Raw genomic sequence first — 24598 nt, 5'->3', positions numbered from 1 at the left:
TTATAATATCCTTTGCCTTGCTCCTTTCCCTCTCCAAAATACTCTTAATAAATTATCTGAAATTGATCAGTTTTGATAATTATTACCAGTTTTGTTTCTCTTAGGGATATTTGAATTTTACAGAAATAAAAACTTACATGCTAATAGTAATTTTTTGATGCTAGTCTAGTGGATTTTTTTTTTTTGTAACAATATTCTTAGCATTACAGGTGAGATAAAGATATACATTTGGAACTGTTTACAAAGAAATGGTAATAGATTACCCTTGGGTATGTTTTATTTTCTACTCTTTATGTCCTCATTTATGTGACTGAACACATGGCTGAGAAGAGTTAGGAGTCAGGGTGTAGAACAGTTACTGTGTAAAGATAACAGGCCCCTGCTTCAATTAAAGACCTTGGCCTTGTAAGACAGCTACAGCAACAAATCTGATGAACTTAGACACTAATTGGGCCATAGATATGAATTAGAATGCTTGGCTAAGGAATAAATTTTACAACGTCTGCCATGCATAGTGCATATTCAGTACATACTTATTAAACAATTGTATACATGAATGAAGAAATAAAATAATACAGGCTAGTGACTTTCTGATTTCAAAATACTTCTGAACTGTTATCATTGCTAATAACTGGAAACTTGGCACAGATGTCATTCAGATTTCACGTTAAACTTTAGAATTCTAAAGTGAAGAGAAGCAGAAAAGATGTGCTGGGTGGTGTGGTGGGTGACGTTTGGAGGCTGGGCTGGGGCAAGTGTACTTGCTATTTGAAATGTGAACTTGACTGTTCAGCCATCCATTCTTCTGCGACTTGTCTCTCTTCTTCTCATCATTAGAGCTCACCTGCATTACTATTTAGACAGTATCTAATTGGTGGATACTCGCTTCCAACTCAAGGGAACATGTGACTCATTTAGGGAAGTGTTGTTCTTTAGAGGAAGAGAGGTTCTCAAACCTTAGAAGACAAAATGATTGACAGTACCATTTCTGCATATAAGGGGGAACTAAGTTATGTGCACTGGTTTAGAAATCAAAGTACAATTTATGATACTTGTTTCCATGAGAAAACGTGGTCTGAGGTTCAATTAGCGTCAAGGTATTTTTGGAACCTGACACGTTGGTGAGATGAAGATAATGATTTAGAATTCAGATTCAAATAGAAATTAATTAGCACAAATATCTGAAACTTTTATATAGCCTAGATAAAATCACTTTACTTGATTTCTTTCATAAGTATAAATTTAAATTATAATAAGCAAGAATTAAACATTTTTATTAAATCAAATTTTATCTTTAATTAATTGAAGGAAGTAATTTTTTGAAAATATAGCTAAGAAAATAAAGTCCTTGGCTTTGCTTTATGTAAGCTTTTTGATAGTCTATTAGTATGATCGCCTTTAAAGATATAAAAATAACAATTAGGGTTTGCAAATTAATGAGCATAGGAATTTTTTACATTCTTTCCAAGCTCCAAAACATTTGTAACTCCCCAATGTTCTGATTTACTAAACAGTGATTTAGGGTGGGGCCCTGAATACTTCAGCCTTATGCAGATTTAGAAGCCTCCCCCCAAAATGCAAAATACGAAACTGTGGTGAAACCAAATTCCAAAGGTGAGCTCTAATCAGTGACTTCTCCTCTAGTGGGAAACAAACACATTAATCTCTTCCTAACACTGTGGTTGTTAGTTCTATCCTTACCAGAGTCTCATTGAAGACCCTAAATTGTGTTAGAAAAACAGCCTGGAAGGTCAATAAAATGACTAATTCTATAAAGCCATATGGAAATATTTTTATTTTCACTGAATAAAATAATGTCATAACATTAGGTGAATTTCAATATTATTTTATATATTTTCAATATTATTTTATAAATAATGTTAATAGGAGGTATGCTACCAATTTTTAATTTATGTTCCCTTGGTCAACAGAAACTTTCAGAATCTTTCTCCTCCAACTTATAAATGTGTATGTGTGCTTGATAATATGCATAGTGAAAATTTATTTTTCCTTATGTTAATGTATGGCACATTTCTGATTTTTTTGGCTCAAAATACCCATTTCATCCATTCAGTAATCTCAAACAGAACAGAATAATTTGGATGCTTGAGGTGAAAACACACACTCACAAACACATATGTATGCACAAACACACACTCACGCTTGTGTGCACACACATTGGATAACCTTTAAACTTAGCAAAGATGGGGTGTTTTACTTTTTCTTTCTTTCTTTTTTCTTTTTTTTTTAGGCAAGGCAACCCTTGGTTGACCTCATGAATTGCAAGGACCTTGTCAGTTTACAATCCTTTATTATTATTATTATTTTAGTTTTTACGCCTATAGCACCTGGTCTTCCTAGGTGGTCTCCCATCCAAGTACTAACCAGGCCTGACCCTGCTTAGCTTCTGAGATCAGATGGCATCAAGCTTGTTCAGGGTGGCATGGCCATAGATTTAAAGATGGGATGTTTTTCAATTCCACCCATAGATAGATATTTTCCTGTGAAAACTTTATTCCAAAGCTTGTGCCATCATGCCTTGTTGCACACTTTCTGGCTTTCTCCTTTTTAACAGAGCAATGAGTGTAATTCTAAGACTAATGTTTACTTTTCTATACCTACATGTCAAGCGGTTTCTGAGCAGCGGTCACCACGGAAGCTACTATGTGGGCCTGCCACACTCCTGCACAAGGAGACAGCCAGCCCAAATGGAAAAGGACAGCTTATTATTCATGGCACAGAGAACAGCACGGGCTTTATGTGTGCTTCGTTTCTTCTTGTCCTCACGTCCACAGGGTGGTGACATGGAGCAGGCCCAGGGGAACGCTGCAGACACAGTGGATCCTTGCTACACCTGAAAAACACTAATCTTAAGAAAGCCCGTACTGCTAGTACATCTGCCTGTTCTTCCCTCGGAGACACTATTTCTTCATTATCCTGGAATGTGTGAGGACATGAGAGGGAGTCTCTAGCTTTATAATCTTGAAATTTAAACAAACCTGCCCCCTACCCAGGTAGAGCTTTGCAAACGTCCTTGACTAAAGCTGTCAGTGACCTTTGCTCAAAAGATGTGCAGAAATGGCAAATCCCTGGAGAATTTACTCCCAGCCAATGTTATCTTTTTTCTTATCTATAGTTCCTTTGCAGAAAACTTCTGTTTAGCATTTTGCATTTTTTCATTATGTATTACACCAAAATTTTATTATTTTCCTAATTATCCTCCAAGGCAGCAATTTTCCTGTGCTTTACTAGATAGAAATAACTATATTCTGGCATTTGAAGAAAAAGGGTTTTGCAATTAAGGAGGCATAGAAAAAAAATATTTTTTTCTTGATCAAAACAAGACAATCTGGGTAGGGCATTTGACTTTACAAATAAAGATAAATCTGGAGCCATGCTTGCCACTTTGGAAAATGCTAATATAATAATGACTAAAGAAGTATAGGTAGTTATGTAACCTTAAAGGAGGAATGAGGAAAAAAACATATTGTTCTGCAAAATTAACAAATACTAAATTACTAAGCACGAAATCATACTTACCTCTGTAGCCCATGAAATCAGTCTCAGGTTAAGTCAAACCACTGCTGAGTGTGCTTTTTGATTAAATATTCTTCCCTATGGCCAAGTCTTCAGATAACGTGGCAGCCAACACAACACCGGGGTGGAAGCTGGCACTTCATGTGTTTAGCTGATAGCACTCACATATCTGTTGGCAGAGTTTAGAAAAGTTCTTTGGATAAGTGAGTTCTCAAAAACATCTGGCAGAAAACCTGTTCATATCAGTGATGCTTTTGCCTTAAAGATTCTTGAGAATTTTCACAAATGCCTAACTTTGTTTACTGATAGCTATATGGAAACTCAGCATTAATATTTCATAGAAGAACAAAAAGTCAAGATGTCTTCCTTGCTTCAAATCTGGCCAGGCAGTTGAGCAAAGGGTCTTAGTTAGTCCTTCTCAGTGTTGGAAACTTGTTTAGTCTCAAAGCTAGATTTTTGGCTCGATTGAGGAAAAATTTTGCTATTCCATTAAGTGAGCAGTGGCCAGGGCAGTATTCTGGTTCTATCAGGAGACGGAATCACGCATGATGACCCAGCTTGTGTTTCTTTTTCTAATAGCAGTGGGGTTGGGGTGGACCTTTGCCAAAGGAGTTATTCCAGGAGGACTTTGGTGGGCGTGCTGGATGATGAACTGGTTTTTGTGATGAAGGTCCCAGTCTCTCTGAATGCTTGGAGCTCTTTGTAAGGCCAAACGTCAAGCTAGGATAATTGTAAAGATTAGTCTTCCTGGCTCAGCAATGGCCTCCAAAGGTATAAAGATAAGAGCTCATATCTATGCGACTTTGGGGAAATTGTTCTCTGTTTTGTCATCCTTAAACTGGAGGTATAACACTCATCTTTTCAAAGTTAAGCAATGAGAAGATTGAACAAGCTCACGAATGAGAAGTATAGTTTGCAAATATGTAATGTGGTAATAAATAGTAAATACAATTAAGGGGTCAGTGCAATCCTCAATAAAGTTTGTATATTAAATTGAAACATAAAGTCCTAATTAGAATTTTTATATTTGAATTACACAGTTGCACTGTTATGCATTCCTAAAAGAACAGTACAGTTAGGCATCACTAAAGAATATTATGGTTACCAAAATACAAGGGCATGGACCCATGTTCTTAAAAACAACTGCATTAAGAATCTGTAATATGTGTCAGAATCATTCAGTTTATAGTAATATGGAAGTACTGATGTTAACCCAGGGAAAGAATATTTTCTTTAAGATCATTGACATGTGGTCAGCTTAAGAAAAGAGCTTCTCAGTGACATGAAAACTGTGGTTTTGTAACAGGTAACACAATCAGACTAAAATAAGTTTTGTAAAACCATGTTCTGTAGGGGTACTTGTGCTCAGTTTTGCTCATTCTGGACATTGTAATCTTAGGGAAGTTCCATCTATTCTAAAGCAATACAGGAACATGATGGTTTTAAATTGCTTACATATAACCCGATAGTAATGCTATATACAGCGTACTTGATTATCAGAAATATACATGCGATTGATAGGACATACATTACCATATCATAGTGCAGATACAAACATATCTCTCTGATTTTAAAAATTGAACCTGGCAGAGGCCATTTTTCAGGTTAAGAGGCAGTCTGGCATCTTCCTAGAGAAATTCCCTCACCGCCTGAGTTGTGAGGGTACCACAGAGACTTCCCAGTTCCACTTAAAGACAAACTGAGCATTCAGTCAGCGCACAGGGAGACCAGGAGATTTCCTGTTCGTGCTCTTCTTGCTGCTGTAGCAAGTCTCTCTGTGCAGTCCAGAGTGAGGACGACCTGTGCAGGCTGGCATAGACCCTGCCTGCCTGGCGGGTGGAGAGGCTCTTGTTTGGACCTCGCCGGTCAGGTTTATTGGTTAAGACTCACATGTTCAGACATTGTTCCCAGGCCATGGTTTCTTAGCCAGGTTGGCCTGTCCAGCCTGGGCTTCTAGCCATCGCTGCTCATTTTCCCAGAGCCAGCCTTGGCTTGAGACTTGAGTCATCAGCCCTGATCATCCTTCCCTCATGCCAAAGTCCCCTTTGGAGGCCTGTGATGTCCCTTCCTGCCGCTGTGGATGGGGCAATCTCAGTTTATCAGAGGGAGTTCTCGTTTTTCAATGGCATGTTATTAAATCTTGGTTTTCATTCAGAAGCAGTAATGAAACCCTCGGCTCTTTACAAAAATCGAATTTTCCATTTACAAATCTGATTTTCTGAAGCATAAATTAAAGATATTTCTCTTGGATATTTTTATCTGTTGGATTCCATTAAGATGATTTTGAGAGGCCAGTGGGGGTAGGAGGGATATAAGATCATAAGGGGCAATTTCCCCGAAATATCTAAAATATAAAAAAAGCCACAATCTCTTTAATCATTAGTGATGTACTTTTCTACGGGTAGAAAGAGAAAAGATTCTGTTTTAAAATGAGAGAAGCCCTGGAAATCTCATCTAAGGAACTGGAAATAACTTGTCAGTACTTTTTTTCTTTCTGCTCTGAATTCATTTTTAGTAACAGTGGAAGCAATTTGAAATGAAATACAAGACTTAAAGCAAATGAAACGGAAATGGATGCTAGCAGTGAAGGACAAGAAGTACAGTTCAGTGGGTTCTTCAGAAATCTCGTCTCTTGGCACTGGATGCTGAAAGTCTCTTATTTTTTGTTTTTGAAATTCTACAATCATGAAGCTATATCCATTGTTATTAAAATCAATTCCATTATAATATGTCCATTTCTTCTCTTAATAGCACAAGTTTTCACCTCAAACAGACCTGAACTCAGATCAAATTCCTTAAATTTCTGAGATATTTTCTTTATCCTTAGATGTAAAGTAGAAAAATATATATATTTATGAGAATTAAAAATAAAGTATCTTATATTGAATCTTTCCTACATGGTAGGTACTAAACACATGATGACAACTATGATTATTACATCTGATATTAACATAATAATTTGTTGTAATCTTTGAGGTATTTGTTGTTTGTAACACTTTTACAGTAAATGGTCTTAAACGACGGAGTTTTTAAGTTCAAGCGTCCAAAGTGTTACAAAACAAAGATATTTGACAATAACGTGATCGTAATCACAATGGAGAGTTCATCGGGCAATAAACAAAAAGGTCCTGGAGGGTGAATTAAAGTGGAATCACTTTGGGAGTCCGTATTTATAATGAAGGGTTTATAATAAAGAATGTTTCGTAGAGAAACGTTGAGGGAGACAGAGTTTGCTAGAGAAAGTGTCCATGATTAGGAAGGACTTCGGTGTTTGTCCTCTTTAGTTTCTTCAAGATCTCTCTTGCCTGCTTTCTACACCATTCCTTGTGTCTTTTTCTTATAGTTAAACCTAAATGTTTTTTTTTTTTCCTTGAATTCTGTCCTTGGTCAATTGTGCTTCTATCTAATGGCTTCCATTGAATCTCCCCAGTTGGATATTTTGACAATAATTTAGCAAATATTTATTTGACACCTCCTGTATAATCAACATTTTTCAGAGTCCTAGGAATATATATACAAATAAAACTTGGTTCCTGATCTCAAAGAAGTTGACCTATTTGGAGAGACATCAAGGAAACAAATAATCTTACCATAATAATATAATTTCATGTAACATAAAACCTTAAGGTGACATGGACTGGGGGAGGGAAATTTAGAAAATGTTTCCTAGAGGAAAGTGAAGCTGTGCTCAGTTTTTATGAATGAAAAGTTTACAAGAAGAACAAGTGTACAGCTGAAGTTCCTGGAATAAGGAACAGTATGAACAAAATTACATTGGCAGATGTGTGGTTGATGTGTGTGGGAAACTGAAAATAATTTGTAAAGTGCAGGGTTGGGAGTAGCAAAAGTTAAAAGTAGAGAGATGCACAGATGCCAGATGAGGAGAATCCTGTGTCAAAGGCTAAAATGCTTTGATTTCATCTCCAAGACAACGGGAAGGAAGCTCTTGGCAGGTCAGGGTAAGTGATTAATGACATTCCACTTAGAGTTCATAAGTATGGAATGGCAGCAACTTGAATATAAACTCTGATCTATACGAAAGACACTGAGCATTCAGAAAGACCTTTAAAATATAGAGAGAAATATTCAAAGTCTGGATTAAATAAATCCATCACATGTGTCTCATCCTAGAGAGAAGAGCCTATAGCAAATGTTGATACCAGGGTGTAAATAACCAGGAAAGCAAGAGTAAGGCAGGGAAAAAGGGAGAAAAAAAAAATCAGGGTCGACAACAAACTGGCCACTGTTTGGTATTAAATAAAACTGACAAATGGATCTTGTGCAAGTGTCTTATGAACGACATCACAGGTCAGTCCACCCAGAAGGATAAAGAGAGAAGAATTTATTCATCAACTACAGTCTCCCTTGCGTGCTTTCATTTCACATTGGAAGTCCCCAAGAATGTCTGTACAGTGTTACATCTGAAATTCCACAGGGAAGTGCTTTGGAAGGAAGTGAGTCACATGTGGGATGCTGGCATGAGGTAATGCACTGCTGGATTAAATTTACATAGAGTTAGTCAGAGCTCATACAGACTGGGTCCCTTTTCTTGTGGCTTGCTGGAGGTGGTTCTGGTCAACAGCCCTGGAGACTGAGGCTGAGAAGAATCTATGGACTCTGATACAGGCACCCTGTGGTCGATGAGGATGGAACAATCACAGTGAGGTAGAGACGGGTAGGAGCCCATTCACCATCAAGGGCTCAGTGGATGTATTTGTGTAATGGAAAGTGAGACTGGCATTACAATTAGATCTCTGAGATTTGTAAGGTCGGCTGAGCTCTTTCACGTTGGCTAATCGATGGTAAGATATCTAACAGGGATAACGATGATCAAATCATATTGATCTTTCGCCAGTTGTTTTAATACAAGAAAAACAACTCTCATAAGTAGAGATTGGCTTGAATAAACGTGATCTAGATTATATAGCCCTTCTCCCAATATCAGATAAACCCTCTATGTTCATAGACGCAGAATATTTTGAAGGAAGTAAACAATTGTGTTTCCTTAGGGAAAGACCCTGTAACATATCAAGAACATCCAGGAAAATGTCTTCTTAGTCTTTCTGTAAGACCTGTGGTCATTTGCATAGATGATGGGTAGTGGTGAACGGAAAAAACACCCAGGCTTTCCAGAAGCAGTTGATGTTGGCATTGGAGTAATGCTAATTTCTTAGGACTCAGAACATCAGGAGATCAAGGCAGTTTTGACTGGTGTCCAAACTAAGGAAAGTCAGCTGGGGTCCTGAGCATATTCATGGTCATCTTCTCAGCTACATAACATTGGGGGTCAGATCTTTCACCCAAGAAGAATACCCACAATGATCAAAATTTCAATTACTCTCACGTGAATTCTCTAAACTCTCTTTTCTCGTCTAGAAACTAGTGCCACATGAATCCTCACTATCATCATGGATGAACCCAGCCTCCTACCTTTTCTGGGTCTGTATCCATGAAACAGACCACCTAATTAGAGAAAACACACATACTCAGGCACACGTAATCAGACTGACGTCAATATAAATTAGGCTTTAATTCTAATTTCTTTAGATGATTACAGCAATACAGCAATAACTTCAAATATTTTCTGCTCTTTTCAAAGATTTATGCCTGTTTCAACCTTGGCATTCTGGGAAGAGAGCCTTGCCTCAATCTTAAATGACTAAATAAAAGTGATTGGATAAGAATTCTCTCAATTTTCCACCAAAAACATGCAAGTCATAGTGTGTCTATACTCACACTTTTCCTTTTATATCGCAATGCAGGACGTGTCCTTCCTCCCTCTCCCCTCTCTCTATATCTATGTTTGTTCTTTTTCTCTGCATAATCCTGACTAATACACATAGTAATCAGCGTATCATCATGTAGGAAGAAGTATTAAGTAAGGGCCTCGGTATGGAATATAGTGCTTCGAGAAAAACAGTGGCCTGACAAGAGAAATGGGTTGAGAATAGAATCATGGGGACAATCGTAATGCTTAAAGGATGAATAATATAACAGTAGAGCATGAAAAAACCTGAGAAGAATTGATCAGGGAGATGTGGAGAGTATCACAGGAGTGACCCGAGCAGTCTGATAGATCGGAGAGTATTAGCGCAGAGGGAATGGTGTGCAGTGTTAAACATCGCAATGAAATGTGGTCTTGTGATTCGACAATTAGAAAAGTCCTTGGCTATCTTAGCACAAGTAGAATTAAAGACTAGAACCTTGTTTTCAGTCTGGAAAGGAAGTAATAGAGAAATGAGAAACCAAAGACTTTTCTTTGCAGATTTGAAATGAAAAGGGAAAAAGACAAGGAAGTAGCTAAAGGAAAACTCAGGTCCAAAAGAAAAGTATTTACAAGTTCTTTTTCTGTTTCTGTTTTGTTTCATTTTGTTTTGTTTTACTTTAAGTCTAAGATACCTGTATCGCATTTTAAAGTCTGAAAAATGTCTCTGAAAAGAGAAGGAATAGTGTTTGCGTGGAGAGGAAGGATGCCAGTCCTCCAGCAGAAGATCCAGGTGAGATCAAGAGCACCTGTGCTGGCGCTGATCTTGCATATGAGGGAACACACAAGCACCCCAGAAATGGAAGAAAGCCTGGAAGTGTGGGCCAGATATAAAGATGCAGGCATGGGAGATAAAATAATGAGAGCATAGAAGTAGATCTTCAAATGAGAAAGACCTGGTAAGTATTAGTACAGGGGAATTCAGAGAGTGGCAAATTTTTTCATTGTTGCTTAGTAGACAGAATTGATTAAAGACAAGAAAGCAATTAATTACAGTGAGAGGTCAGATAGAAGATTAAAATCTGAATTAACGACAATCCTTGGGTTTTCCTTTTTTCTGCAGAGTACTTGGTGGCCTAATCCAAAAGGAGAGTCAGTGTTGTGTGTTAACCACGGTTGGAACAACAAGAACAACAAAAAACACCGGCAAGTTAGAAGAGTTTCTTTGGAGGGAGAAAAGAAAGTGAACATCAGTGGAGTCTAGGTGAGTGGGGATGAGGTGATATCAAAAGGGAGTAGCTGGTAGAGAAGATAAAAAAGAAGAAGAAACTTAAAAAATCTCTCTCTCTCTCATTTTTAAATCCAAACTGTGCTTTGAAGGCAGGCATTTTCCCTTCCGTGGCTTATAGAATCATCCAAACATCCACTCCTGGTCCTGGCTAATTGACTCAGAGGATTATTCCAGGTGGCTATGATTCTCACCATCTGCTTTGAACGCTCTCTCCAGTCTGGTCTCCCAGATTCCTCTGCCACTGGCATCATTACTTGGAAGCTTTCTCTCTGCCTAGCCCCAACAGATTGATTACCTATTTGGACAATCACCGTAACATGTGCTGCTTCTCAAATTACCCTGATGGCAACTGTGACCGGCAGTGACTGGTGGCCCACCTTTTGACATAGCTTCCAGGACACTGACTCTGCTTGCTTCGAGGGGTGGTATTGAGAATTCATGACATGTTCTTACGTAAAGTGAATTTTGTGTCCAAATTTCTCATGACAACTTAGACATAATTAAAACATTGGTAAAAAATTTTAATACGCAGGACCATATAAGGATAAAGTGTAAAGGCTAGAGGATAAAAATGTTAAGCATTTATGATGTTTGATAATCAACACAGTTATATGGTGATATGAAAATGTAGCTCCCTTTAGAAGATAACTTTCTGGTGTTTAATCTCCCATATTTTAGAAAAAAATTGGCTATTTTCCTGAGTTCTTCTATTTATCGAGTCGTTATTATGCCTTCTGTAATGTAGGAGTATGCTTGGTTAAAATCATCATTATTTTGGAGATCTACTGGTTTTTTGGGTTAATTCGAAAGTAGGAAACAATTAAGCTTTGACTGCTGGAGTTCCTTAGAGGCCCGGGTTGCAAACCTGGTTCTGCCTACTTTTTAGGGAAAAATAATTGTTTTGTATTATCAGATTTTTCATCTAGTACCGAAATTCAATGAGCATGCTAGTACTTTATATTGCTGTGTAATTCATACTGGGGATACCATTCTTCATTTATCACAGATGTTTGGATAACCTTTACTTTATGATGGAAGCGGTACGGCGCTTAGAGTCAGAAACCTCTGGAATTCATTTCTTCCTCTGTCAATAATTTGTGCTGTCACCTTGAGAAATTATGCCATTTTCAGACCTTTAATTTCTGCCTCTGTAAATATGGTCCATTGCTCTCATTCTTAAAGTAGACATAACCATTTACATTAAGATACAGCCTAAAATTATAAAATTGACTTTATTTTAGTTTCACAGCAATGTTAAATATACAGACAATTTGCTTAGTAATTTTTTTCCTGTAGCTTTTCTTCAATGATGTTTTAGCAAAGAGAAACTTTTACTAGAATAGTTACATACATGCCAACAGTTCTATTTTAAAGTGTTTTCTGGCCTTTGTTTTATGAAAATTCTATGTGTTACCAGTATGCAGTATAAGCAAAAGACAGAATAAACTCCAGGGCAATCTATCACCATTTATGTAAAAAATGAGGGTTTAACATATCAGAAATTCTTAAACTGTATTCTTTCAAATTCCATTCACACATGGCCATTGCCTCGTAAATGAGAGATCATCATTTACTAAGTCACCACTGTTCTTGCAATCTATTTGAAAACAACTTGATTGAACTATTTATTTCTATTTCATCAATATCATTAAAGAAATGATGACCACAAAAAGAGTCACTAAACTTTTGCAGAATTATTCCCTTCAGTTAAAATGCTTGCATATTTATTTTTGGAAATATATTTTATTATTAAATAGAATAGTACAATTTTCCTTCAAGTTGCTTTACCCAAGATGAAAATTTTCTAATGAAACACTGGTCATTACTATGTTCATCCCAGTAGTATGCGAAGTTCATTTAGGTATTCTGATATTTTTGCTCTTCCAGCTAAGCTGAAGGTAGACCTTTTTAAAAAATCATCATGTAAATTATGTCTTTGGTTACAACTCAGCAACAACAACAACAAAACAAACAACCCAGTTAACAACCATGCAAAAGATACGATTACAGCTTTTTTCACAGAAGATGTACAACTGGCTCCAAAACACATGAAAAGAAGCTCAATATCATTAGTCACAAGGGAAACACAAATTAAAACTGCAGTGTGATGCCATTTCACATCTACTGGATGACTAAAATTAACAAGACACAAAAAGCAAATGTTGGCAAGGATGTGGAAAAGTTGGAATCCTCATATACTGCTAATAGAATTTTAAAACGATGCAGCCACTTTGAAAAGCATTTTGGCTGTTCTCCAAAATACTAAATATGGAATTACCCACATGACCTAGCAATCCTACGCCTAGGTATCTATTCAAGAGCAATGAAAACATATGTCCACACAGAAACTTGGACATTAATGATCACAGTGGCATTATTCATAATGACCAAAAGGTGGGAACAACTAAAATATCCACCAACTGATGCAGTGAATGAACAGAATGTGGTATAACCATGGAATATCATTCAACAATAAAAAGGAATGATGTATACTACAACATGGATGATAACTGAAAAACATTATGTTAAGTACAAGAAACTGGTCACATTACAAATTATATAAATGTCTAATCATTGTGCTGTACATATGAAACTAATATAAAATAAAATTAAAAAAAGAAGCTGGTCACAAAAGACTAAATATAATCCCATTTATGTAAATAGTGCAAGTAAATCTGTAGAGATAGAAAGTAGATTAGTGAAGGGAAGGATGTGTTATTACTAATGGCTAATAAATTTCTTTTCGAGGGGATAATACAGTATCTCAAATTAGATAGCGGTGATGTTTGCACAACTGAGAATATGCTAAACAGCACAAAGATGTACATTGTAAAAGGGTGCATTTAATGTTTGTAAGTTGTATTTCATTAGCAGCAATAGACAAGAATGAAAGCAAAGGAATTTATTTTATTTTTATTTATTTTTTTAATGCCTACAGCACCTGGTCTTCCTAGGTGGCCTCCCATCCAAATATTAACCAAGCCCAACCCTGCTTAGCTTCTGAGATCAGAACGAGGCACATTCAGGGTGGCACAGCCGTAGTCACAAAGGAATTTAAATCATTGTTCATGACTCTGTGGGAGAATTGTTGTCAGTGATGAGGTAGACTCTCAGAATTCATGGCTAACTTGGAATTTCCATAGTTGTATGATGAGAAGAAATTTGAAGTCATTCTGTGTAATGTTTTGAGTATCATGGGAAAACAGAGGGTGATTTTCGGAAGGAAGAGAGGTTGAATAAAAACTGACAATTTTTAATTTTGCAAGTGACAGTAAAATAAAAACATAACTGATTTTTTTTTTTTCTAGGAGAGATGGAAAAAAAGTGAATATTTGCCAAACAAGGTAAAAGCAACTAAACTAGAATGCCCCTTAGTATCATTAAGTGTAGTGGAGTATACACAAGTAGAATGCCCTGCCCTTTCTTCCTGGCCTCCTGTCAAAAGGAGTGAAGACCCTTTCTATATTCAGCCTTACTTATCTAGCCATGAAACAGACATATGATATTCATCTGTATCTGTGATTGTTGGGGCTGGAGTAGAGCTAATACTATCTATAGACTACACATTGATGTGCATGTGAGTGTTAATATTTTGGAGAAATAGATTCAGAGTATAGTTCCAGGAAATAGTACTAGTCCCCCAAATCCTCCCCAAATCCTCACCCTTGTGTAATGTGCATCATATTGGGAGAGATATCATGCAAATAAACCAGCAAATTAATAAAGAATCAATTCATAATAAAAACAGTCTATCAAACTGTCTTAAAGCATTTCAAGTAATATTTTGTGGACAATAAAAATATTGGTTTAATACACCTTCTGGAGCAAATGGCTAAATTTATCTCAGTGTTAAAAGTTCATCTACCCTTTGTCGTGCATCCATGGAATGGAGGGAGGAGGGGAGAAGATAAATAGCTGGTGAATGGAGACAGTTTCCCATCTGTCAATAAGTGTCTCCTTATGGCTCTCTACCTAAGTAAAGTGTTCTCTAAATCCAGGGTCCCCAACCCCCAGGCCACAGACTGGTACCAGGCTCGTGGTCTGTTAGGAACTAAGCTACCCAGAAGGAGGGGAGCGGTGGGCAAGGGAGTGAAGCTTCATCTGTATTTGCGGCCGCTCCCCAGTGCTAGCATCACCGCCTCAGCTCTGCCTCAGATCATTGGGCATTAGTTTCTAACAGGAAGACAAGTCCCTGGTGCCAAAAAAGTTGGGGACTGCTGCTCTAATTTGATCTTGAAATAAATTTCTCTAGTTTCTAAGAAGTGGAGCAGAGAAGGCAAAATTCCTAGTCTGCACATAAAGATTCTCTTGTTTTTCACCCAGCATTTCCTTTTCCAGGTATCAAGCAATAAAGCAGAGTTACAAATTTCTTGACTAGACAAACCTACAAATTAGAATACATTTGATTTAAGAATCTGATTAAATTATTTTAATAAAGTTCTGATAACTCTAGGACAAAAATCTCTGTACAAATTATATATATTTTTTCTGGTGAGAAGAAATAGTAGGATTCATGAATCATGTTACTTATATAAGGCTAGCTTTTTTTCTAACTTGCAGGGTTTTTGTTAAAAAAAAAAACAAAAAACTTCTTTCGTTAAATCATCCAGGCCTTTGGATTTAAATAAAAACTAAACAGTGTAAGTGTTTTACTGCCAGCACAATAATAGCATATGCCTGATGTCTTCTGGTTTCAAGCTCATTTGCTGCTGTTATAATTCCATATCTCCTAGTATAACCTCTAGTGAACAAAAATGGAAATAAGTTGTTAGGATATTCAGTAGTGATATGAAATCACGTTTTATCCATTATCCTTGATTAACTCTATGTAAAGTGTTCAGGCAGAGGTCTTAAAAAGCCTCGTTTAGAACTGCGGCTAACCTTTCTAGGGGAGGAAGGGAAACAATTTCCTTTTGGGTCATCAATCAATGAATAAGCAGCTGGATTCCAATAGGAAAGCTGCTAGTGCATCGCCAAATAGAAGTGGTTATTAACCAGTCTCTGAACAGAATATGTTATTTCCATTACTTTTCTCACTCCTGATGAGCAGATAAATGGACAGAAAAAAAAATAAATTGACCAAAATAGAGCCGAAGATGATGTATTTGCGAGCCACCAAGGTGTCAATGAAATTCCTAACAGCTTCCATCATGTCCGAACACGGTAGAGTAAAACCAAGTCAAAAGAACAAACACTCCTTATGTGTGATAACATGCACAGTTCAGACTCATTTTGGATTCAGGAAAGCTAAGCACAATAGGAAAAGAAGACATAGACCCTAGCCTCAAGTTGCTCATAGCTGTGAAAACAGAGAAAGAGTAAGATTGCCATAGGCACAGTAACCAAAGTAAAGCCAGGGTGTTCCGAGATATGTTAGTTAGCAAGGAAACTAATCTGTGATTTTAGGGCCAGGAAGACTTCCTGCATTGAGTTTTTAAAAATGCATAAGGGATGAATAAATGAATAAGAAGGAAATAGTATTCTATGTAGAAGGAAGAGAAAGGCAAAAGAGAAAAAAAGATTGAAAAAAGCAAGGCAGGAATGTAAACTGTATGTTGTTTAACGTGGCTGGTGTGTAAGGTTTGGATGGTTATGAAGTAAAAAACAAGATGGGGCATTTGCAGATTTTTTTAAAAGAGAAGATTAGAATCTCCTGGTTGCTACAAGAGATTCAAATTTGATAGTTATTTTATCAGGGTGAACCAACCTACACAGGTTGGGGGAGCAGTCAGTAGAGAGGAGAAAAATGAAGGACAGAAAGGTTGCAAAATTAATTCTCAAAATGCCTGGAGTCCTACCATATGAATCGCCAGGTAAAGAATGTGAAGGGGTATTGACTCTGCAGCTGTGGGGAAAAGAAGATGAAAAAGTTTTTGACAAATTGTCTCTTTTACCCTGGGACTATGGTCGCCAGCCAGGGACAATTTGGCCTCCTCAATTGTATTTGGCAATATTTGGAGACATTTTTGGTTGTCTTGACTAGCCAGGGTGCTGCTACTGTCATTTAGTGGATAGAAGCCTGGGACACTGCTAAACATCCTACAATACATAGCACAGCGCTCCACCTCCACCTCCATAAAGAAAAGATTTTTTATAGCCCAAAATATCAATAGTGCCCAAGTGAAGAACGCTGCTTTAGGAAGCAGTAGACTATGTTATTTGTAGATTTAAGAGTTTGAGGATTAGGTATAAGCTTCAAGAGAATAAAAGAAATTTGGAATAACCACTGAGCAGAATGGTAGAAATGGTCAAGATGGCCGAGGGATGGGAAGGTATGGGCCAAAAATCTAGCATGTCTAAAGCTAATGGACAAAATTGAGCAAAATTACAGAAACAATAAGTGAGAAGTTTTGTGCCATGACTATAGAATGGCGGAACCAAGTTTCTCTCTGGAGGAAGGATAATGCCACGTAAGGAAGAAGATGAAGCTGAGGCCTGTCTCTCCTGGCTCGCTTGCCATTTAGACCTATCATTTCAGTCTCTAGGTAAAGAATGTGAAGTGATAATCTGCCTCCCACCACTTGTAATCCACCTTCTAACACCTCTTTCTAAGGAAATTGCTTTCACACAGGCTGCTAATAATTGTTTTATACCTTAATTCAAGAGACAGTCTTCAGTGCTTACTTTCCTTGATACCTATACTGTTGGCCAATTGATTCTTGAAACAAACTCTCATCTTGGCTTTTGTGCTGCCCAAACTTCATGGTTTTCTAGTTATTATTTTTTAGTCTTCTTCCTGGCTTCTATGTCTGTATGAGATTATTATGTTTTTTATCTTTTTTGTTTTTTTACTTTTTAAAAGTCTCTGTCTTAGGCCCTCCTCTCTTCCAACAACTATCTCTATCTCAATGTTTCACAAGCAACTTAAATCCCATGTGTTCAAAATTGAACTTTTCTTTCACTGAGAAATACCATTTTTTTTTTTTTTGGTATTTCTTAGCACCAAATGATGTCAGCATAAAATAGAAATAGCTATATTAGTTAAGATGACGACTGTAACAGAAAACCTAAACTAATGTTAGTTTACCCATTCTGAATTTTATTCCATTATATGCAAAAGGCAGACGTCAGCATTTCCGGATTTATATGACAGTTTCATGTATTTTTAGAAATAATTTTCTTCCATATTATTTCTCTGCCACCCCTATGTTGTTCTCCTGATTAGCTCTGTCACAGATAGCTGGTGAAACTTCCAACAAAATATTGTGATACCAGTCTCCAGAAAGAAGAGTACACCTGTTTCATTTATGGTTGCTTCTATTAAGTTGCACATACCATCTTTGCTTATAGCTCATTGCCATAACTCAGTCACATGCCCACAGCGAGTTTCTAAGGAAGATGGTTAATGTAGCTGGTTTTCTAGGTAACCATGAGCCAGCTGAACAGATGGCTCTAGTGTCATAGAATGAACTCTGGGACACTGGCAGTCCCTGCTATGTAGTCAAAGAGCTAGAAATCTGGGCACGAATCTATTTTCTTCTCCCAGCATTACTTCTCATGTCCACTTGATCCCACATATATTGATTCCAGCTTACGAATCATCAAATATTTTTATTTATTTTTTCATCCCTTCTATAATAGCCCCTTAACCAGTTTCTCTATCTGTAGACTTGGATCTAATACATCTATTTACAATATTGGAGATAGATAATTAAAACAACAAAAAAGTCAACTCCAAAAATTTAATAAGTTACTCTGCTTTAACAAATTACCATTCATGGCTGAATTTTGCATACATTTATTAATGTTGTTAACTTTATGTCTTCTATAATATTCTTGTTCCTTCATATAAAGAAACTTCGTTTATTAAATGGTAGACCATGATTTGTTAGAAGCCTAAGACCTTCTTAAGATTTCACTGTATTTTCAGAAGAAAATTTCTCAGGACCGACTCTAGCTCAATGCTTCTGCTTTCTGGTAATAGTTCATCTTAAGAATAAATGTTGTTCCTGTTTGGTGTTGGGTCTAGAGCTCAGCTATTTTTCTTGAATGACGGATAAAAAGTAATTAATTACTAAGTGTTGACTGTGTGGTCCATAAATGAACTATTTGATGATGCAAAACGGATTAGCACCATAGCAATATAAATAGCTTTAAAACAAAGATGAGGCATCCTTAACTCTAAAACTCATTTTAGCCATTTCATGATATTATTAATCATTCTCTTTTCTCTTTTCTAATTTGCCTTTCACATTGGTTATTTCTTTATTCTGTGAATTCTGATATATTTCTACTGCAGTTTCATTTAATCTCTTGTATGATCATATGTATGAATGCTCCCTTTCATAGGATGCTTTTTTATCTTAAAAAAATCATTTCAGTATTTTCAATATCTCTGAAGCTATTGATAATTTTTTTTTTTTTTCGAAAGGGTTCTCTTCCCTGCATCATCTCTGTTTCTTTTTTGTCCTTCAACCCTTGGTATTTTTGTTATTGATCTTTGACACTAAAAGGCTTTTCTTGGATAATTTGTCAGGTTTGGTCTCTATCATTTATGCTAAAATGCTTTCCTCAGATAGTTGGTAATTTTTAGTTTTCTACTTATTTTCAGAAGTGAGGGACTACAGAGATACTCAGAAACTACCTTACGTATTATTTGAGTGATTTCAGTATCTATATCTTTAAAAAATAGTACCATTTCTCTATCCCCATTAAATCCTATAAAGCATCCATAAAATATTTAATGCAGTTAACAGCTATGATTTCAATAAAAATAGCAAATTGTTTTATATTCTTAAATTGCTATCACATTTGTTGGTTATATAAAGTCTCACATCCTTTGCCATGTTTTAAAAATAGCTTTAAAAGATTAAAACAGGATGAAGAACTTTTAGAACTTTTTTTGCCATTCACATTTTTCTTTTTTAGAAACCATTTGGCATCTTGCACCTATAAAAGATGGAAAATATGTAATGAATAAAGAATAAGCAGCAACATTTTATGAGAAACAGAGGTGAAAAAGAAAGCGAAATTTCCAAATGCAATGCTTAACTTCTTTGAAGCGACATATTATAAATTTCAAAACATAGGATTTTCCATCAGCCTATTTTCCATGGTTATTCCTTTTGTATAATTGGTCCATTCCCAGTGCTTTATTGCTTCCATAGTGGTTAGAGGCTAATCACCCGTCTCTAGCAGAGACCTGGTTTTAAAGAATTGTAGTTACTTACAATAATGGGGAGAAAATATCTTTTATTCTTTGTATTTTAGAAAAAAATATTTTCAAAGGCATTGAAAATGAATTCTGAATTAGCTTAAAAAAGCTCTGAAATTTTTAGAAATCATTGTCTATTTTTAAAAAATTGACAGTATTATTGTACAATAGTCTCCAATCTGAACAGTTAAAGTGGCTATTCATTGTACTAGATAAAATTGAAATGGATTACTGATATCTTTATAAAGCCTGAGTCAAGTATAACAATATATGAATTATATATATATATATACGCACATGATATTTCACTTATACACATATATAATGTATATATAATGTGTACACACATTATATCACATACTATATATATACACACACACATATGTAATATATGTATGGTATATATTTTTTCCAGGAGTCAGACAAGTTTCATTTTATGAGTATTAAATTTCAAACCCTGGATTCTATAATCTCTGAGATAGTCCTATTTCTGTAATTAGATTTTAGATAACCTAGATTCATATGAAATTTAACTTCTTTCATACTAAATTTAATTTTTATTCTTCCTTATTTCTATCAGTGTCTACTTCATTCTTTGATTCTTTGGCTTGTCCAGTCTCTGTCTCCCCTTTTCTGTTGTGAACATTGTCATTCAAACTCTCATTTCTTCATCCTTGGAAAGTAACCTCTGCCCTGGATTTCTTGCCTCCTGCACACCTCTAGCAGTTCAGTTATACTTAAATATACTATTTGCCACTGTGCCTCAATTGCTTGAAACTCCTTTTTTAACCAAAATGAGGTCAGAATTTCTCAGACCAGTTTTTAGTGCCATCTATAATTTCTCAATCAAGGGCTAATTCTTATTACTCTCCAACAAGGATTTTTTGCTCTAATAAAGTTTGTCTTTTAGATGTTTAGAGATACATTATCCATTTATCTGGTTCCATTCACTAATCATTCCTCTGTTTATATATTCAAACTTAAAAATAATATAAGTAGTTCAAAAATCAAGGATGCCATTTGAAAACCAATCATTATAAATCAGTTTTTTTTTTAAAAAATAAATAAATTGACTTGGGTGCTTATTTTTCTGAACTCCCAAGGAAGGAACTTTCCAAAATATTCTTTACTCTTTTCTTTCTCCCCTCTTTGCTTCCTCTCTTCCTTCCTTCTTTCCTTTTAGTAACTCTAACCCTCTAATCATTTATTGTTTAGAACAACTTATTTCTCCCCTTTTTGACTGGCAGGCTTTAACATTTAATCTTCCTCCTACCTCCCACAATGCCTCAGGTTTTAAGAAAAGTCATAAGCACATAATAAGATCACAATAAATACTCGTTTATTTTCTAACTAAATAGAAAACAAAACCTCAAGTACTAATTCTACAGAAGAAAATCAATTCCTATGGTTAGAAATACTTAGTAATCTGCAAGAAACTATGAAATGAAAAGATAGAGAATAAAATCATTAATAATAATGAAAATAATAATAACTATATGGAGCTAACTAAACGGCAGTCACTGTTCTAAATTCTTTACATATTTAACACATTTAATTCTCATGACAACCTTAAGAAATAGGTACCATTATCTCTTTTGTATACATAAGGAAGCTGAGGCACAGATTTTAATTTTCTAATGAAAGAAATGACAGATGAAATAATATTTCTTACAAGGAAAAATGTCCAAGAAGTGGTAGAAGTAGCAAATGAAACTGAGAAAGTGGACATCCTTTTAATAAATGGCCGCAAATATACATTATTTGATTTCCTAAGATACATTCTTAAAACTTTTAAAGAATTATTCATAAAAATTATAAATTTTATATGACTTAACAATTCCTAACATTTATTGAGTTCTTATCACATCAGATGTTTCTCTAAGTTCTTTCCATATAAAATCTCATTTGATCATTTTGACATCAGTGCCTACCTCTGTGTCAGTCAGGGTAGGAGACTGTACGCTGTATTAACAGACAGCTGCAACAGTTCAAGGAAAGCATTTTGTATCTCTGCTCCACTTGTCTGAGGACTTGGTCAGACATTATGCCAGAGAGACAGAGCCTCTGTGAACCTTGTGCTATTCTCCTCATTCTTCAATTCGAACTTGATATTCTTGCCATTTCCATGCTCATTTCCTTGGTCAGAAAAGGTCACATGATCATGACAGAGTTCAACAGATTGGGGACATATAGTTAGTTCTACAGGGAGAGAGATCAAGAAGAGAGGCATTGATTTAAGGTTACTAGAAATGCAATCTACCTCATCCTCTTCCACTACATGAGGAAGTTAGGGCACTACATTGTTAAATAATGTGTCTAAGGTCACACAACTGGTAAGCTATTAGACAGAATTCTAATTCTTGTAGTTTAATTGCCAAAGCATGATATTACCGTTGTGCTGTGTGCCTCTGCCCTGCTACAATGTGGCTAAATGCTCTGAGATTCCTCTGGCACACAGAGAATCCATGTTTATTAGAGTTGTTCTATATTAATCATGGAAGTCAACAATTTCTTTTCTTTTTTCTTTCATTTGGCCATGTCACAGAAATAACCTCCATCTTTAAACTCCGTTCTCATCTGCTTCTTTATGCATAACAAAATCTACATGATTATTTAGAGGTAAAAGTGGTTAGAAAGAGAATTCCAGGGTTTAATGAAACCTAAGACACCATGAGGTCATGGGAAAACAACATGTAATGTCTCCTAACTTTCAAAATAGATGGCAATTTGGTTCCAACCATTGTGGTTTTAGTTCTTAAGATTATTTTACATAGTTATGCTTTCTAACTAAAGAGTTCAAGTGAGTTCTGGAATTATTCACTTCTCTTTAATTACTATGGAATGTCATGATACCATTTAATTAGGAAATTGTATACAATGTTTAAAGACAAAATCTTTTACGGATATTTAACGCTCAGAACAACATTTATACATTTATATGCATTTATATGGATCTATCTAGAGAATTGATAGGTATGTAGACATTATATGAATTATTCCTTCTATGGAATAAATATTATATGGATTTGGATAATTCTTCCCTCTCCATAACTATACAGCTGTTTTAAAGAATGAATATGTTTTTTAAAATATTTAAAAAATTAATATAGAAAAAATAGTTTATAATCTTATGCTTGCTTATTATTTTATTTATTAAACATTCTGGGTGCGTGACAATTCCTATGTACTATCATAAAACACATTTTAGCAGTGCCTAGGATTAACTATTTAACCATTTCATTCCTGAATTTTTGTTGACTGCATATGGCAGTGAGGATGGGGGAAGATAAAAAATGAGAAAACAGATTTTGAGGATACAAAATAAAAGGCAAACAAGGGCTTATATTAAGAATACTGTTCCGTCTTCGGCCATGCCACCCTGAACAACCTTGATCCCGTCTGATCTCGGAAGCTAAGCAGGATTGGGCCTGGTTAGTACTTGGATGGGAGACCACCTAGGAAGATCAGGTGCTGTAGGCATAAAAAATAAAAAATAAAGAATTGTAAACTGACAAGTTCCTTGCAATCTGTGAGGTCAACCAAGGGTTGCCTCATCTAATAAAAATAAAAATAAAAATAAGAATACTGTTCCAAGAATAGTGAAATTTGCAAAACACTCTAATATGTTATAGCATTTGAGATTGTCCAAATTAAATATCTTATTATAACATCGAGCCTCTAGTGTATTTTCCCAATTCAATATAAACTTCCCAAGGGCAATGGCACGCATTACTGCTACCCAACACAGAGGCTGGCACCAGTTATATACCTTATGTTATGGACTGGATAAATAAATGAATATTCCTTAAGAAAAATAACAAAATTTTCTTTATAAATAGAAATTATATTTAAATTACCGTAGAGTTATTTATTTATAATTAAGTATAAATATTTATAATTTATTGGATATTATTTTATTTGTGGTAAAATAACATGTCAATTTGAGATCAAAATTACACTGACAAAGTAATTATACTTAAAAATTAATGTTAAGAGGAATGGTCATGAATTCTGCAAGTTATTTTGAGCTATTTTTTATTTTTATATTTGACTTACCTGGTAACACACTGAAAGTTTTACAACCTTGAGAATAAATGCTCACTATTTCTGGTTTCTGAAAATTAACAGTATTTTGTCTGTCTTATACTTTCCAGGCACTGAGTTTGGATTACTACGGTCATAAGATCATCTGGTTGGAAAACAGAGTTGGCTTTCTTAAAGATTTGCTTTTAAATTACGACAACCTCACTTCCAGGTCATGTCTCATTTACATTGTTTTCATTGGACATAATTCATCCAAGAACGAACTAAACTTATGCATTCTAGGTTACTTTTTGATTTATTTACTAGATTGCTTCAAAGTGTTTAGTCCATTTGGGTAGATAAACATGCAGTTTTAAATTAAAATTAAATATAGGACAATAAGGCTGAGTATTAAAGTGGATGTTTAATTATTGTTTGATCATATTATCCATATTTCATACAAATATTAAAAAAATGTATAGCTATAGAGTTCTCTATCATTTGTTTCCATGTGTATAATATCAAGCTGGATTTATTAACTATGTATTTTTATATAATGATATGCATTTGAATAAGAACTGGTCTGTGTTTTAGAAGTTTATAATCTGAACTCCCTATGTTCAAAAGGTCTTTGTGGTTTAGTAAATAAGAATTGCAAAAACAATTAATTTTATTGTAAATTTCAACTTTTTATAACATTTTTTTCTTATGTTTCTCTGAATAAGCATATAATGCAGGCAGAATATTTGTTAACTTAAAAAGACTAAAACCTAGAGAGGTTAAGTTACTACTGAAATTCACAAAGTTAGTAAAAACAAAATCAAGACTTCCAAATTTAATTTTATCTTCTTTTCAGCATGGTACATGATCACTGAGAACGTGCGGTCCA

At 35.3% G+C, this 24598-nt stretch overlaps 1 long non-coding RNA gene and 2 pseudogenes across 2 annotated transcripts; 2 read left to right on the top strand and 1 right to left on the bottom strand.

Annotated features, from left to right (window-relative positions):
- Positions 1 to 2336: 2336 nt before the first annotated feature.
- LOC120586357 (uncharacterized) lies at positions 2337 to 2455 on the bottom strand (annotated as a pseudogene).
- A 5613-nt stretch (positions 2456 to 8068) lies between these two features.
- LOC120586241 (uncharacterized) lies at positions 8069 to 13069 on the top strand. 2 transcript variants are annotated; one of them, XR_005648649.1, is made up of 4 exons: positions 8069 to 8202; positions 9927 to 10034; positions 10365 to 10505; positions 10622 to 13069. It is a non-coding gene; the product is annotated as an uncharacterized LOC120586241 (long non-coding RNA). The 2 variants fall into 2 exon arrangements; XR_005648650.1 differs by having other exon boundaries at positions 8069 to 8339.
- Positions 13070 to 23047: 9978 nt separating this feature from the next.
- LOC120586518 (uncharacterized) lies at positions 23048 to 23166 on the top strand (annotated as a pseudogene).
- The last annotated feature ends 1432 nt before the right edge of the window (positions 23167 to 24598 follow it).

This window comes from Pteropus medius, unplaced genomic scaffold (genome assembly GCF_902729225.1).
Source record: "Pteropus medius unplaced genomic scaffold, Ma_sr-lr_union100, whole genome shotgun sequence".
In the NCBI taxonomy this organism is placed as follows: domain Eukaryota; kingdom Metazoa; phylum Chordata; class Mammalia; order Chiroptera; family Pteropodidae; genus Pteropus; species Pteropus medius.
This window is presented reverse-complemented; position numbering and strand designations above follow the sequence as displayed.